This window comes from Chelonia mydas, chromosome 3 (assembly GCF_015237465.2).
Source record: "Chelonia mydas isolate rCheMyd1 chromosome 3, rCheMyd1.pri.v2, whole genome shotgun sequence".
NCBI lineage: Eukaryota > Metazoa > Chordata > Testudines > Cheloniidae > Chelonia > Chelonia mydas.
Window position 1 is genome coordinate 176,580,979 of NC_057851.1, and position 17,984 is coordinate 176,598,962.

Here is a 17,984-nt window from a genome sequence, read left to right on the forward strand (position 1 = left end):
TTTCGCCATGTGCATGGGGTTTAGGATCTGCATGTGCGCACACAAACGCACAGCTTAGAGGGAACAGTGGTACCAATTAGGTACAATGTGCTGTTTACCTAAATATATTGGCTCCTTTTGCAAGCTTTGCTTAGGAAAGTAGAAATTGGCCCCTTAGAGTGACTCACCCGGCTAATTACCCATTGCTAGTGTGTTTGTATCTCTGTATTATGAACTGAGTCTGCTCAATTCAAAAGGGAAACAGTAGGGGGTCATGACTTTTGACATAAAAAGTCAGATTCAGTCAGGTGCCTTTTACCAAATACTGAGCTCCTTTTGAAGTCGGAAGCTCCCTTTTCTCAGGATTTTGGGTATCTGTGTATTTGTGTTTCTGTCACCCCATCTGATTCATTGTATTAGTTCCGGGGCACAGGCATTCCTGTAGGTACCTACCTGTGTGAATGGCTGGCAATATGCCTGATACTCTGCTTTGCTGTATTTTATTCACTATTATTTCTATTATGGTTGTACAGTACATAGAGAACCCAAATAACATCAGAGCTATTGTGCTAGGTGCTGTAGACACACACAATAAGAGTTCACCCTTGCCCCCAAACACTTACAATTTAAATACATAAGAAAGACAAAGGCTGTATAATTATTTCCATTTTACTGACAGGTTAAGTGACTTGTCTATAATCACATGGGAAGTCAGTAGCAGAACCAGTAATTGAATCCAGATTTTGCATCCCAGCTCAGTGCCATGACCATATGATCATCCTGTTGAGTCTTCAAACCTTTTCCTATGTTGACCATTACTTTGAAATGATTGACTATGCATTGCCTGTTGCCTCACTTGCTAATATCAGATAAGTAGTTTGCAAAGGCTGGTAATATCTCTCCTAGAGTTGAACTTTGAGTGCAAACAAGTGACTGGAACTTTGTTGTCCAACAAATACAGTTTTATCTTGGTAAATCTAGCAAAATGGCTAAAATATAGACTAAAAACTTTACCCCTGTGCTCCCTCCCATGTCTTAAGTAGTCCTTAAAGGGAAAGTTTGAAATATTTTGCCATGTAAAGGGAAAAGCTGCAAACGGCAGCAGTTGCTGGCTTCCAAACTGACCACCAGAGAGCAGCAAGCTGAGCTGATCAAACAATGGAAGGGACAGGTCCGAAGGCCTCCTCTACAAGGAAATAAATTGGGGCCTGAGAATAATTGTATTCCCCTGTATTAGGAAAAACAGAAATGATTAACAACTGGTTACTTGGGGAAAGTGGGAGTGAATAAGCTAGCAGCCACAGGAGCACTAGGAGCCTGGCTGTTGATGCTGTTTGTTTACATTTGGTACCACCTAGAAGCCCAGGTCACAGACTGGGCTTTCATTGTGCTAGGCATTGTACAAACACATGTAAAAGACAGCCCTGATCCCAAAGAGCTTACAGTGTAAGGGAGACTCATATACACTATTTTCGTCCCAAAAGTTGTAAAATGATCACTTCATTTAGAAAAACCAGGTGTTATGTTTTTGTTCAACTTTCCTAGAAACAAGTGTATGTTTTTAAAAGTCCTTCAGTCTTCAGAATCTTTTATAAGGACACAGAGGCCTTGAGGAACACAAATATTCTTTAGCTTCTTCTATTCTCAGTGAAAAAGCAACTGTGCCTAGGAAGTTTTATATGTGGGATGGTGACATTCTTCAGTGGAGTGTGAATAAAGGGAATGAACTTTCTGTGGCTCAATATATTGTCTATATTATTTGCTATTATAATCAACCTATACAAAATATCTGCCTCAGTACATGGGTGGTTTTGTGGCTGAAGCAAAGGTCTGGGAGTTGGTATTTCTGGATTTGATTTCCAACTCCAGTACAAATTTAGGCCCTGATCCTGCAAGTGACTTCAGTGAGGCTATTCCCATAAGTAAAGTTAGAACATGTATAATAAGTGTTTGAAGGACTGGAACCTTTTGGCTTGATTCTGTTGAATAGTACCATACTTTGAAAAGGGCTACTTATAGAGTAACTTGAGTAAGGTATTAGTGAGTATGAGTGAAAGAGGCAGAATCAGTTCCTTTATCTCTTAGGACTCAATCCTGCAAAGTGCTGAGCATTTTCAATGGGAGCTAAGGTCTCTGCAGAACTGAGCTCTTAATCTCCCTGGGCTTCAGTTTCTTCCTCTGTGAAATGGGCGTATTGCTACTTCCCTACTTTGCAAGGATGTTGTGAAACTTAATTCTTTAATGTCTAAGTGCAGTGAAATCCTGGGTGGAACATGCTATAGAATTACACAGTATATTAACTATAAATCTTGGAATAAGTAGCCTGTCCTGTTCATACTACAGGAATAAACACGCTGAAAGAGGAGATTATTTCTAAGTTAGGTTTCTACATTTAGAGGTTTCCTTTGAGTCTCAAGCCTGTGAGGTGACAAACAGCATCTCCTGAGAGAGAGGTACTGAGTTTTCCCAGTAAAATATATGGGAGTTGAGGTCACTTAGCACCTCTGAAGATAGGGCTCATTCTTAAGGGTAAAATGACACTAGTTCTTCTTTCATCTCTGTAAAGTTTTATCTTAAAGTTAGTGAAAATATTTTCTTTGAAACACTTTTTCAACAAAAAATGTTTTTGTGATATACATTGAAGAAAATTTTCATTGTACTGGAAATTTTCACGTTCTTCAACAACAAAAAATAAAGGAAAAAATGTTAACTAAAAACAATTTTAGAAACCCCAAAATGTATTGGTTTGTCATCAAAGTCTGAGAAACTTGTACAGGAAATTTTAAAATGTCCTAAGGGGGGAAATTGGCATTTTCAACTATCTATAATTCACAATCTTATAAAAACAAGATTCATAATTTGAGTTTTAAGGTTTGTTTGTTCAGTAGAACAGTCAAATCTCAAAGAATAAAACAAAGTAGCCTCAGACCATTATCAAAACATCACTTTTCCCCCTAATATTTTCTCTTTTAATGTTTGCTGTCCAATTAGTACCAGTTTGTCACCCACAACTCCTATCTACTGTGTGTGCTAGACTGTGATTTAGATTACACACCTGAGTAAGACAGCAATAATACTCCCCTCAGAACCTTTCTGCACAGACTACCTGGGTCTTGGCTCCAGGCACATAGAAATAATCAGCCCTCTTGATACCCCTGAAAACAGCTGGGTAGAGAGGGTCAAGCCTTGACTTCATCCCCCTACTCATTGGCCAGTGCAGGCGAACTGCCATGGGGGCAAAGGCCAGCATCTAATTACTGAGCCAGGAAGAAGCAGGGGAGGAATTATGCCTCAGAAGGCTGACTATGAGTCAGGATGCCTCCTGAGGGGCATGCAGCTTACACCTTACCCCTTGCACAGGGCTCTGCCTGAAGTGACAGGTTAGCCCTGTCACATTTGAAAGCTTTTATTTATCATTCCTTTTCATGGAATCACACTTCTGTTGTACAATATGCTCCTTGTCATACAATGTGTGACAGCAGTGAAATCATGAATAAATATCAATATATTTCTTTCTGTTGAGCTCTTGCTTGTATATATGGAAAGACTTCAATTCTTTAGGCATCAATGGAAAGCTTAAAAAAAGCTAACTCCTTCACTACAGGTGCCTTGTTTAAATAAGAATTCTGAAGGTGACATTGTATGGATTATGTATTGAAAGTGGAAGTGTACCATGGATGCATTCTCTGCTACTTCACCATCGTGTCAGTTTGAACCTGGGACCTTTCATATACAAGGTGAGAACTTGCCTTATTTGTCACTACACAGCTCAGTTCTATCGTTTTCAGCACTAATGGGATTTTGTGACTGAGTGACCTTGCTAATACAGCAATATGTTTCCTGCCATATTGTCAGTAACAATCTTCCAAAACGGGGGTGAGGGTGGGAGAGTTAGCATTAAAAAAAAAATCACACTCAGATTCATTCCATTATTTTTCCTGGAAAAGCAAACAGCTTCCATTACCTTAAAATTATATTACTTTAGAACACTACATAATGAGAAGAAATAGTTAAAGTACTACTTTCCACTAGCACAAAAATGTTTTTTAAAAGAGCTCTTTGGCAAAAAGAAGAAGACAACGACATAAATATGGACAGGGTCCTTTTAAACCTCGCACACCCAATGAATCCTTCATTCGACAAGGGACATATCATGACACTTTTAGCATCAGTTACCAACAAAAAGTTTTGTATGAGAACGTTCTATGGTAAAACATTTTTTTTTCTTGACATTTTCTGTTTGACAATGTTACTTCAAATTGTGCTGTATCATGTTAATGACTGGTGTTGGGCTTTGACAAAATTATTATGTAGTTTGTATTAAAGTAGTGGCCCGATACCTCAATCAAGGCTGGCCCCTATAGTTCTAGGCAGTGTACATACAAATAGTAAGAGTGCCCTGAAGAGCTCACAAGCTAAATAGACAAGACAAAGGGGAAATAGGCACAGAGAGGGGATGTTACTTGCCAGTGTCATGGCTATCGCAGCTGGGGGCACAGCAAAGGTGATGAGTGAAAAGAGACAAGGAGTTGGGGGAGTCAATAGATCTGGCCCAAGATATTACATGGATATCATTACAAAGGGGGAGGTGCAAGTGCCTCGAGGAATCCACACCCTCTGAAGGAGCCAAAAGTCTTTCTCAGAAACATGTTCAGAAATCAATCAAATTAATTCAAAGTTTCAGTTTTCAGGAAAGTAGGACAGGCAGTTCATGGGATTGGAGGTCTCCAGGGAAATCCCTAGAGGTTAGTGCAGGATAGGGTTGCCAACTTTCTACTCACACCAAACTGAACACCCTTGCCCTGCTCCTTCTCCGAGGCTCCGCTCCTTCTCTAAGGCCCTGCCCCTGCTTACTCCACCCCCCTCCCTCTGTCACTCACTCTCCCCACCTGTACTTACATGCTCATTTTCACTGGGCTGGCTCAGGGGGCTTGGGTGCGGGAGGGGGTGATGGCTCCAGCTGAGGGTGCAGGCCCTGGTGTGGGGACAGGGATAAGGAATTTGAGGTTCAGGAGGGGGCTCCGAGTTGGGGCCAAGGGGTTCGGAGTGCAGGAGGGGGCTCTGGGCTGGGACAGGGGGTTGGGGTGGGAGGGGGTGTGAGGGCTCTGGTTGGGGATGCAGACTCTAGGGTGGGGATGGGGATGAGGGATTTGGGGTGTAGGAGGGTGTTCCAGGCTGGGACCAAGGGGTTCAGAGGGTGGGAGGGGATCAGGGCTGGGTAGGGAATTAGGGTGGGGGGAGGGCTCCGGCCGGGGGTGTGGGCTCTGGGGTGGGACTGGAGATGAGGGGTTTGGGGTACAGAAGGGTGCTCTGGGCTGGGACTCAAGGGTTTGGAGGATGGGAGGGGGAATCAGGGCTGGGGCACTGTGTTGGAGTATGGGGGGGTGAAGGGTGCAGGCTTACCTTAGGCAGCTCCTGGAAGCAGCAGCATGTCCCCCCTCTGGCTCCTACACAGACACACACCCAGGTGGCTCTGCACACTGCCCCATCCACAGTCCGCGGTTCCCAGCCAATGGGAGCTGCAGATCTGGTGCTTGGGGCAGGAGCAGCATGCAGAGCCAGAGGTGGGACAAGACAGTTGAAAACCGGACACCTGGCAACCCTAGTGCAGGAAGTCAGCTTCATGATTCAAGAGGTGATACTTTCCCTTTGATTCACTGTTAACTCAGTGCCCCAGTGTGATGTGGGGATACTCTGTGTCTGAAGGAGCAGTCTGTCTGATGGGCCATGAAAGTGAGGTTATAATCACCTTGGACTTTTATAGATTCTGTGGCATTTTTCATGAATAAAAGGATGTTAGTCCTTGTGTCCTAGCCAAATTACAGTTTTGTCATAACAATATCCTACCTTTTTAGTTCACCTGCAGTTTCAATTGGATACAATACTTCACTTCTTACCTCAACATTGTCTGATAATAATCATAGAATCATAGAACTGGAAGGGACCTCGAGAGGTCATTTAGTCCAGTCCTCTGCACTCATGGCAAGACTAATTATCTAGACCATTATTGACAGGTTTTTGTCTAACCTGCTCTTAAAAATCTCCAATGATGGAGATTCTACAACCTCCCTAGGCAATTTATTCCAGTGCTTAACCATCCTGACAGTTAGGAATTTTTCCTAATGTCCAACCTAAACCTCCCTTGCTGCAGTTTAAGCCCATTGCTTCTTGTCCTATCCTCAGAGGGTAAGAAAAACAATTTTACTTCCTCCTTTTACATACTTGAAAACTGTTATCATGTCCCCTCTCAGTCGTCTCTTTTCCAGACTAAACAAACCAAATTTTTTCAATCTTCCCTCATAGGTCATGTTTTCTAGACCTTTAATCATTTTTGTTGCGCTTGTCTGGACTCTCTCCAATTTGTCCACATCCTTCCTGAAATGTGGTGCCCAGAACTGGACAGAATACTCGAGTTGAGGCCTAATCAGAGCAGAGTAGAGTGGAAGAATTACTTTTTGTGTCTTGCTTACAACACTCCTGCTAATACAACCCAGAGTGATGTTCGCTTTTTTTGCAAAAGTGTTACTCTGTTGACTCATCTTTAGCTTGTGGTCCACTATGACCCCCAGATCCCTTTCCACAGTACTCCTTCCTAGGCAGTCATTTCCCATTTTGTATGTGTGCAACTCATCGTTCCTTCCTAAATGGAGTAATGTTGTGACCGGTTAAATAGGTGCTGAATCCTACATTGGGGGTGGCTGCATTTCAGTGATATTGTGCATGTATGTTTTGATTTATTAAATGTACCTCTCAAGTTCTAGGTATATTTACAATTTTTATTTTAAAAAATCCATGGCAAACTCTAGTTTATCAATATTCACTATAATCCCAAACTGCCATTAATACATTAGTTAAACAAATAATGAGTAAATATACTCATATCACAGTCAGCCGACCTCATTTAATACATCTTTCAGATAATATAAAGAAAGCTGTTATTGTTGTGTTATATTAATGAGCATGTGCACATCTCCTGGAAAGCAGGTAGAATGCTGTAAGGGCAGAGTTTCCAAAATTCTAAAAAAGGAAGCAGGAGTTTTAGAGAAGAGCATCCATGCTCTAGAAAGAAAGAAAAATTCTTCAGACTCCTTTCTGGGATAGGCTCTGAATCAACAAAGCACTTAAGCTCATGCTTAATTTTAAGCATGTATATTCATCCCTAGTTTGAAAAACAGCTGACTTTGTGTTTTCTGTTAAGTCCATGAGTAGTCTCATTAGTAGCAAATAGGACTTAAGTGTTTTGAATGCTTCAGCAGGAGTAATTCTCCAGAAAGAAATTCAGGATCTTTCAATGGATTCACCCCTGTGAAAGAAGGTACAACTTCTCTTATACTAAATATGTGTATTAAGCATTGCTTGAATATTTACTTAAGTAAATACCCAACTCAGATCACACAGCAGCTACTATAAATAGCATTCCTTTTTCCTAAAAAGAAACTAAATATAAGTAGCTTTTGGCTTTTTATTTTTCATTGGCCTGGTTTGTCATAAACAAGATTTAAGAACCAGTTCTTGCAGCAGTCTTGATCTTAACTAAAGCCTCAGCTGTGCTTTTTTTATCTAAATGGTTCATTATAAACAATTCAGTTTGTCAACCGTCATTTGGGCCAAGAATGGTTTCTGAATGAGGTTGTTTAATGCACAGAAGCTGCTATGTGTTCATCTGTCTTCACAGACAACCATAATATTTCCTGGTCCACTGGCTTTACCTTTATGAGTTCGTTTGATTGGTAATTGAGAGAATAAATCTTTGAAGAACTTACATAAATGCAAAAAAATACATTAAAATTCCAGCAATAAAGTGCCAACTAGCGTATTTTATATGGTACCTTTTCAGTCCTCTGCCATTTAAATTCATTTAGCGAGACAAAGATTCAGGATTGGTATTCAGTTATAGATTTTTCTTACACATTGTCAACTGCACCCTCTATATGTTCACTTTTAGTATCAGCATAGTAAATTATCAGTTTTGAGAGTCAGTTTGATCTAAAGCAACTCACAGTGTTAAAGGTGCAGTGCAAAAGAAAGAATCCAGTGTATTGTGATAGTAAGTGCCCTCAGTGCCCATATTTAAGCCATATAGATGAGGCACCCTTATTGGGTAAATTTCAGGTCTCCACACACTGGAAATATGATTAGTGGTGCATTACAGCTTTGTTACTCATGATGAAGTATATGAAGTGAGTTCTCACCAGGTAATAAAAGGCCACTCTATTTGTGTATTCTTGTGAAGCAAAAAGGCAAGCTGGGAGCCCTGCATCTGTTGCCTTCAAAACTTTAAAGGTGTTATAAAAAAGACTTCCTTTTGTTTGTTCCCCCTTGAGTCAAATCAGCATTAGGAAGGGGTGGGGAGTTGGGCTGGGTTGGGGGAAGGGGTCATACTAAACAAAGTGGCAAAAACATCCATTGTTGAAAACCTGAAAATAATCACAATATTTTTCAAGGGCAGATAGATGCATGAAACTAGATGCATTCTCATTATACGTAGGCAGAGGCAGTGGTGCTGGGACATTTTTAATAGTGGGGGTGCTGAAAGCCCTCCCCCTTACCTTTGTCCACCCCCCCACCTCAGAGCTGAGGCCAGGAGCAAAGCCCCAGGCATGGGGTGGTTGCTGGGACCCTGGCCGTGAAGCGGCAGCCGGGACTCCAGGCGCGGGGCTGACAGCCAGGAACCCGGGGGTGCTACAGCACCCCCCAAATCTCTAGTCCCTGCATCTGTGGGCAGAGCTGTGGATCCTGGGCCCCATGTATTGCAGTACATGTGTAGTACACGGGGCCTAGGCTCCAGCTATGTATAACGAGAATCCTTTTCAACACAGCTTGTTAGGTTAAACTTAAGAAAAAGCAGAGGATAATAAAGGTCTGATCTCAGTAAAGTTGTAGAATTCTGTTTTATAATGATCCACTTATCCATGTTCCAATTTTTAGCTTAATATTCCTTTTCTAAAGCATACTTGGTATAAGACTAGTGCAATCAGACACAAAATGAAATGGCATGGTACCCATTAACATGGTATATGCTACTCCTCACATTTATATATTAGCTAACACCAGGGACCGAATGATTGCACAAATAGTGTGAACTAGAGTTTCAGGTTAGATGCTCTGCTCCTGAAAACAGGCCAAACAGCAGTTCTGCCGTAGGAGCATAAAAGCATTGCATTAACAACTGCCAGTCTCAAAGAAAATATATGGCCCATGTCTGACCTTCCTTATAAAAATAGATCTTGAATCTTTTGGTGTCTGAAAAAGTCTGAAAGCCTGCTGTCTATAAGTCTGGCCATGCTACAGGGTGACTCTCAATTTTGAGGTCAACAAACCCCAAATGTGGATGTCAAAGGAGCAGAATAGTAAAAAGTGCTCCAGTCTCCTCTGCTCCAGAGCAGGCTTCCTGAGGGCAGCCATTATCTAACTATGTGCTTCTTTCATAGATTACTTTTGACATGCAATTTACCGTGAAATAATTGTGACGGTGCCCCCCCCCATAAGGCTTTATGGAAATATACTTATGAATGTATATATGACATAACTAGAATGTATTTTATGCTACATATACCATGTAACATACCTCTGTAAAGGTTATGATCTACTGAATCTATTAATCCTATCTGTATGCATGTATCATTTTTGTATATGACATTATGAATATTGGCTGCATACTTGTTTGATTCTGAGTAGGTTTTAGTGAAGCAGTTGGTCAGCTTCCTGAGAAAAGACTATTCTCAGCAAGTGCCCAGTCAAGAAACCCTTAAGCCAACAATGAACTTGGAGATGCCACTCCACATCTGGGCTTTCCCAGGAATGTGGCTTGGCTGGTAAGGAACTCAGCCATGCATGGACATGTGACTTGCCCAGGGGACTCCAAAACTCCATTTTGTAGCTGGACTTTGTATAGGAGAGAGGAAGGGGTCTCCACCCACAAGAGAGTCTATTTAAACCCCTGGGAGACCCCCCCATTTTGTCTTCAGCTGGCTAAAGAGACAGCCTCTCCACCCCCAAAGATACCTGAAAGAAACTGGAACAAAGGACAGTAACTACAGGGGGTGTGAGTGATTGCTGGACCCAGACTAGTCTGTAAAAGAAAGTTTACTAGAACTGGTGAGGTTTTTATCTGTATTCAGTTTTATTACCATACTAGTCAGAGACTTGCGTGTTTTATTTTATTTGCTTGGTAAGTCACTTTGTTCTGTCTATTACTACTTGGAACCACTTAAATCCTACTTTCTGTATTTAATAAAATCACTTTTTACTTATTAATTAACTCAGAGTATGTATTAATGGGGGGGGGGGGGGCAAACAGCTGTGCATATCTATCAGTGTTATAAAGGGTGAACAATTTGAGTAAAATGGATTTATTTAGGGTTTGGACCCCACTGGGAGTTGGGCATCTGAGTGTTAAAGGCAGAAACACTTCCTAAGTTGCTTTCAGTTAAGCCTACAGCTGTTAGGGGATGTGGTTCAGAACTTGGGTCTGGGTTTGCAGCAGGCTAGCGGGTCTGGCTCAAACCAGGCAGGGCACTGAAGTCCTAAGCTGATAGGGCAGGAAAGCAGGAGCAGAAGTAGTCTTGGCACATCAGGTGGCAGTCACAAGGGGATTTCTGTGATCTAACCCATCACAATACTTACCACAGTATATCCCTGCACCTGAAGAGAACTCTGTTATTTCAGAGATTCATCAATGTCCCACTGAGACAATTTTCTGGACAATTCAGTACCGCTAAATGTCATTTCTGAAAAAAAATCCTGAACCACCCTCTGGTATAGCGCTCTCCTAAACTGTTAACCTGCCAGGCTGGAATTCAGTTGCCTTAATTTATCAGTAGGAGATACATCTTAAAGCAACTTATATTGAAGAAGGAGACTGCTGACTACCATGGGGAGGGAGGGAAACCCTTTTAAGGACTGCATCCCCCCTTTCCAGTTAGCTATCCCATTTCTAACCTGATGATGTTTCCCCAGCATTAATGGAAAATAAATGGTCATCCCCTACTGTCAGCAGCATGAACCCGATAAAAATTGGAAAACAAAGACACCATCAAGAAAGCTTTAGGGGTACCATTCCCAAACCTGCTTCTTTAACTGGCAGATAGACCATAATTTTCTTCGCTAGGTTACATTTACTGCCTCGGAGCGTCTGATCAATACTTTTCCTGGGGGAGTGTATATATATTGTGACAAAGTTCCAGCTCTACCTTGGTGGGTCTTGCGCTTATTGGTGGATTTGCTCGCCTTGGAGCTTCACGGCAACCCTCAGCTTGGCCATTTTTCTGAATTCAAATTCCAGGTCTACTCCTCCTGTGTCTGACCAGGAGTTGGGAGGATATGGGGGGAACCCGGGCCCACCCTCTACTCCGGGTTCCAGCCCAGGGCTCTGTGGAATACAGCTGTCTAGAGTGCCTCCTGGAACAGCTGTGCGACAGCCAGAACTCCCTGAGCTACTTCCCCATGGTCTCCTCCCAACACCTTCTTTATCCTCACCATAGGACCTTCCTCCTGGTGTCTGATAATGCTTGTACACCTCAGTCCTCCAACAGTCCACATTCTCACTCTCAGCTCCTAGTGCCTCTTGCTCCCAGCTCCTTACATGCACACCACAAACTGAAGTGTGCTCCTTTTTAACCCCCCCCCGCCTGCCCTCAGATGCTGCTGCCTGCTCCAGCTGAACCCCCCCCCCCCGAGAGAGGGGGGCCTGCTGGCCCGCTGCCCCAGATGGGGGGAGTAGAAGGACCCAGCCCCCAGACACAGCCGCTTGCTGTTTGTCTGCGGACCCGTCTCAGGTCGAAAGGATTCTTATCACTTGCTCCAGCATTTCTGGAATGCAAAAAAGAAAGCCCGGAACAGACAGAGAAAAAGCCGTCCACTGGAGGAACACCACCCGGGGAATCTACAAATCTCCGTGGAGGGGGGCCTAAGACTGAGTAACTTTCGAACTGTGCTCTCGTGTGGGGGGAGGCCTTGATTGTGTCTTAACTGTGTTTGTAGAGACACAGGGGGTGTGGCACGGAGCTGCCCCCCGATCCATCTGTGTCCTCCCAACCCCCACACTACGATCTTCACCACTGGCCCCGCCACCGTCTTTGCTGGCTGTTTAACATCTGCCTCTGGACTCAGCTGCTCGCCCTGATTCCACCGCGTGGGCCAGAAGCACCAGCCAACCAAACAGGACTCTCTGGACAAGCGTACAGTGGTCCATGTGCACCCCCCTGAATTGTCCACCCCACAGCTTGTCCCTTTCTACCTGACCCCAACTCCTGTTAATCACCGCCACCGCCCCCCCTGGGGCATCGGCAATGGAGGGCACTGGGGTGACCTCCGCCACTGCCATGTCCATCGCCTCCCCAGACTCTAGGGAAGCCCCCCCAGCCGGCGGGAAAGGCCAGGGCAAGAAGAAGGGGAAGGACCCCGCTAAAACCGCTGGGCCCTCCGTGGCAGGGGCCATCCCCACTACTGCAGCCCCACCACCGACCGCAGCATCCTCCCCCCGCTGCCCCCTCCACCAGCTCGGCGGATGTCCCTCTCTCAGCCCCCAGGACGTATACCCGGGCAGCCCCCACACCTGCCACCTCGTTATCTCTCCTGCCCACCGCCTCCGCCACCATCAATAGCGGCCGGGGCCCCTTTCCCACCATGACAAGGAAGCACGGTGTCCGATGCCTCCTTGTGCCCGCCTTGCCCTACGTGGAGACCTATGGGTGGGCGTTGGTGAGGGTGGTGGGGCCCTCGGCCATTGTGGCAGCGTCCAAAATGTACGGGAAGGTCATTTTCTTCTTAGCATCAGAGGCTGCCGCCCAGGAAGCGGTGGAGAGGGGCCTGGCGGTTGGGAGGGTGTTTGTCCCCCTAGAGCCGCTAGAGGACCTGGGCGTCCGCCTGGTCCTGACCTCAGTCCCTCCTTTTCTCCCCAATGCTGCCCTGCTACCTGCCCTTTCCACCTTGGGGAAACCTGTTTCTGTTATCATCCCTCTCCCGTTGGGCTGCAAGGACCCCACCCTCCATCACATTTTTTCCTTCCGCCGGCAAGTACAGCTTCTACTGCCGTCGGCAGCGCATGACAGAGTAGCGCTCGAAGGGTCCTTCCTAGTCCCCCACCAGGGGGCCTGTTACCGGGTGTACTTTTCCATGGGGGAAGCCCGGTGCTACATCTGCCGGGCGTCGGGGCATGTTCGGAGAGACTGCCCCTTAGCCCGGCAAGGAGGGGCACCTGGGATCTCCGAGACCAGGCAGGACATCGGCCCCGTCATCGCCCCTGGCCACCCGGTATCCAAACCCACCCCCGCCCCTCTTCGGACCACCGCTACTCCCGCTCAGGCCCAAGGGGCACCTCCCCTACAATGCCCAGATGAGCGGGAGAGCCCCACCCTCACTGCTGACAATCTAGCGGGGCCTATGGAGGAGGGTGTGGCAGAGATACCACCAGGCATAGGAGAGACCCTGCCCCAGGGAGAATCCTCCCTCCCTTATGCCACCCTACCGTTCCCCCCCCAAGTCCCTGAGCCATCGCCTTTACCCCCTGACATGACCCCTGCTAACCAGCCCCCAGATGATGCCATGGAGGGCTGGGCCCTAGTCCAGGGGAAGTGAGGCTAGCGGAAGGCTCAAGCTCCACCTCATCTACCCGAGGCGGAGGCCCCCGGAAGACCAGGAAGGGGGGCACTGATGCCAAACCTTCCGCTTTACCCACAAGTGCATCCCATCCATTGGTGTCAGCCGGGAAAGACGTGGTAACACCGGAAGGTAGTGTCTCCCCTCCACAGGAGACCCTCCCCTCCGAGTCCCTCGAGGAAGCCCCTTCTGTCCTGATGCTACCCGAAGCCCCCGCAAACCCTGAGGCAACCATCGTGGCGGGTGCCAGGGGGGGAGAACCCTGGGGCGGCGGAAAGTGTCCTCTCCTCCATGTTCAAGGAGATTGAGACCTTAGATCTGACCCCAGTCGCCTGGGGGAGGACGACCTTTTGCCAGAAAATCTCGATCTGTGCGACCTCACTCCACCCCTCTTTTCCCCATGCTCCCTCCCCTTAACTGCTGCTCCCGCTCCCACCTCCGAGGAGACCCTGAAGTCCTCCACCGACCCAGCCGCTGATGGCACCCCGCTGACGACCACCGAGCCTGCTCAGGTGACAGCCAGCGCCACGCGGCCGGGGCACGAGTTGCCAGGGGCACCCCCCTTTGGTGCAGAGCAATCGACTTCCTTCCCGGGGGAGGGCCCTAAAGAAGATAATCCACCTCCTGCTGCTGTGGCTGCTAAATCCACCACAGAGCACGTGCCCAGTGTCACTGAGAGCTCCCTCCCCACCCCCTTAACCCTTGAGCCTGATTGGGAGGCGCCACCATCTAGCTGCTTGCCTCCCGAAACCCAGAACCTCGCCTCTGCCCCTGCCCCTGCCCCTGCCCCTATCCAATTTACCTCCTGCAATGTCATTGCCACCACCGGGGCTGTCTCCTTCCCTTTCCCAATTGATGACCCCCAGGGAGCGGCCTTTGTGTTCTCCTGCCCTGACCCATTAGGAGCTGCTATTTTCCCTCCACCGCCCCCAATCGCCCCAGAGCTTGAGGCGGGCCTAGAAGCTCCAGCCCATCAGGCACCCCGTCGGGGGTCCACACCCTGCTTGTCTGTTTTAGTGGACCACAGGGCTGCACCAAGGGCCCCGCTGGGGAACAACCGGGAAACCGTAACACCACCCCACCCCATGAGCTGCGAGGAGAGCTGCGGAAGTTTTTAGATGTCCGTGGCTCCCGCAACAAGGTAAAACTTGCTCTCCAGCGTTGGGGGGACTTTTCTCAAATCCTCCGGGCCACAAGGGCCCTCATGGGGGAAGGTAAAGGGATGGGGAAGCAGGATGCCGCGGCCTACTGGCAGGTCCTCGTCTTCCATGAACAATTACTCACCTATGGGATGGGTCACGGACTGCTGTGCGGCCCGCTGGGAGATTCGAGCGTCCCTGCCAGTGAAGACCCCCCCCCCGACCCTCCCCATGACACCTCTCACCATCGCAACGTTGAACACCCAGGGTTGTAGGATGGCTCTCCGCAGGTCCCAGGTGCTCTCCTTCCTTCGGGAGGGAGGGTACTTTGTGGTTTTCCTGCAGGAGACCCATACGGACCCGACCGCCAAAGACAGTTGACGGCTGGAGTGGGGGGACAGGGTCTACTTTAGCCATGCCACGGTTCGACAGGCTGGAGTGGCAACCCTGTTCTCCCCCTACCTACGGCCCGAGGTGCTAGGGGTCGCCGAGGCCGTGCCGGGTCACCTGCTGCATCTCCGGGTCTGTATGGAGGGGCTCATGGTTAACCTCGTTAATGTCTATGCCCCGACATTGGGCCCGGAGCAGCTGCAATTCTACCAGCGGGCGTCCGCCTTCCTCGGCACCCTAGATTCGCACGAGTGCCTGGTCCTGGGAGGGGACTTTAACACTACCCTCGAGGAACAGGACCGCTCAGGGGCCGAGCCGAGCCCAACCGCCGCGAACATCCTCCGGGGAATAGTTGAATATCACTCTCTAGTGGACGTCTGGCGTGACCATCACCCAGATGACACCTCCACGTTCACTTTTGTCCGGGTGGAGGCCCATCGGTCACACCACTCTCGGTTGGACCGTATTTACTTATCCCGTTTCCATCTTTCACAGGCTCACTCCTCCACCATTCGGCCGGCCCCTTTTTCCGACCATCATTTAGTTACTATAACGGTCTCCCTCCGTGCAGAGAGACCGGGGCTGGCCTATTGGCACTTTAATAATAGCCTGTTGGAGGACGAGAGCTTCGTGACGTCCTTCCGGGAGTTTTGGCTGGCCTGGGGAGAGCAGTGGCGTGCCTTTCCCTCGGTGCGGCGATGGTGGGATCTAGGGAAGGTTGACGGGGTTGTGCTGCGGGAGCCGGAGCTGCGGCTGCGCCCTGGTCCTGTCGGATGTACTTCTCGATGTACTTCTCGTGGTCCAGGACCAGGGCGACCTGGCGCGAGTGGAGGCATGCCAGGCCATCTATTCGGCAGCCTCCTCCGCCCGAGTCAACTGGGTCAAGAGCTCTGGCTTGGCGATGGGGGACTGGCGGCAGGTAAGCTCCCTCCCACCCGCGCTTCAGACCATCCGGTGGAGCGCGGGTCCTCTGCTCTATCTCGGCGTTTACCTTTCCGCCACGCACCCTTCCCCGCCAGAGAACTGGCAAAATTTAGAGGGCGGGGTGATAGAGCGGATCTGGAAATGGACGAGGCTACTCCGATGTCTCTCCCTCTGAGGGAGAGCACTGGTGCTTAACCAACTAGTCCTGTCCACGCTCTGGTACTGGCTCAACACCCTGGCCCCGGCCCCGGATTTCCTGACCCACCTCCGGAGATTGATTCTAGAGTTCTTTTGGTCAGGAATGCACTGGGCCCCTGTTGGAGTTCTTCATTTACCCCTGAAGGAAGGAGGGCAGGGCCTGAAGTGTCTGCACACTCAGGTCCGCGTTTTCTGCCTCCAGGCCCTGCAGAGGCTCCTTTACAGTGCAGGTAGTTCGACGTGGAGCATATTGGCGCACGCCTTCCTGCGCCGCTTCCAAGGGCTCCGATACGACCGGCAGCTCTTTTATCTTTGTCTGAGAGGTTTTCCGCGAGACCTCTCCGGGCTGCCGGTCTTCTACCAGGACCTCCTCTGGACCTGGAAACTGTTTCTAACGACCAGGTCCGTGGCGGCCACCGTGGGAGCAGATCTCCTTACGGAGCCCCTGCTACACAATCCCCAACTCCGTGTGCAGGTGGCGGAGTCCCGCTCGATGCGCCAGAGGTTGGTCCTGGCGGAAGTCACGAGGGTCGGAGACCTCCTGGACTACGACCGGAGAGACCGGCTGGATCCCCTGATGCTCGCTCGGTGCATGGGGCTCTCCAGCCCTCGTACTCCCCGGCGCGTACTTCGGGAGGTGAAGGCCGCCTTGACCCCCGCTGCTCGGGCTTATGTCAACCGAGCCTTGCGCGAGGGCGCACTCCACCCATCCTCTACCCCAGGCCCGCCGGACCTTTCCATTGGGCCCCTACCCTGCCAATCCCGACAAACCCCTCACCCCTTCACTGCAAGCCGGCTGCATGAACTGCAGCCGGTCAGTTTTCAAATCGCACCACGGAAATATTTATACACACTCATGCTTCACACCCTTCACGCCCACACCCTGCGATACAAAGTGGCGGGACCTCCTGCCACCTTTGGAGGGTGAGCAACCTCGGTGGGCCAGCCTGTATTCCACCTTGGTCCCGAGGCCCGTCGGGGACATCAGTTGGTGGCTCCTTCACGGAGCTGTGAGCACGGGCGTGTTTTTGACACGGTTTACTTCCATCCCGGATACTTGCCCTTTTTGTAATGTGAGGGAAACCCTGGCGCACGTATATCTAGAGTGTGCCAGATTGCAGCCCCTTTTTCGGCTCCTCACAAATATTTTATTGAGCTTTTGGCTTCGTTTCTCCCCTCACCTTTTTATTTATACACTCCCCATCCGTGGCCCCGACAAAATCGCGAGATCTCCTGGTTAACCTCCTCCTAGCCTTGGCTAAAACAGCCATTTATAAAACCAGAGAGGGGAGGTTGGCCTATGAAGCGTCCTGCGATTGTAGGGCCTTTTTCCGATCCTCAGTACATTCACGAATCCGGGCAGAGTTCCTCTGGGCGGCGTCCACCGACTCCCTTGACACCTTCGAGGAGCAGTGGGCGCTGTCCGGGGTTCTCTGTTTGGTGATCCCGTCCGGTTCCCTCCATCTGACCCTTTGATTGAGGGGAAGAGCGAGAGACGCCAGCCCCAGCCGTTGCCGCTGTGGATACCACCATTACTGTCATCTAGGAGGGGTCCTATAATACATGGGTGTCTACCCCCCAACCCCCAAACCGCCCACCCCGCAGCCGTGCCCATCTTGCCGGGCTCTCTCAGGAGAGGGATAATCGATGACACTGGGCGCGGCACTAGGTAACTCGAGGGGGTGGAAGACCACGAGTGTCGAGGAAGCCCCCCCGCTCTAGGCCACCAGGTAACTCAGGAGGGTGGAAGACCAC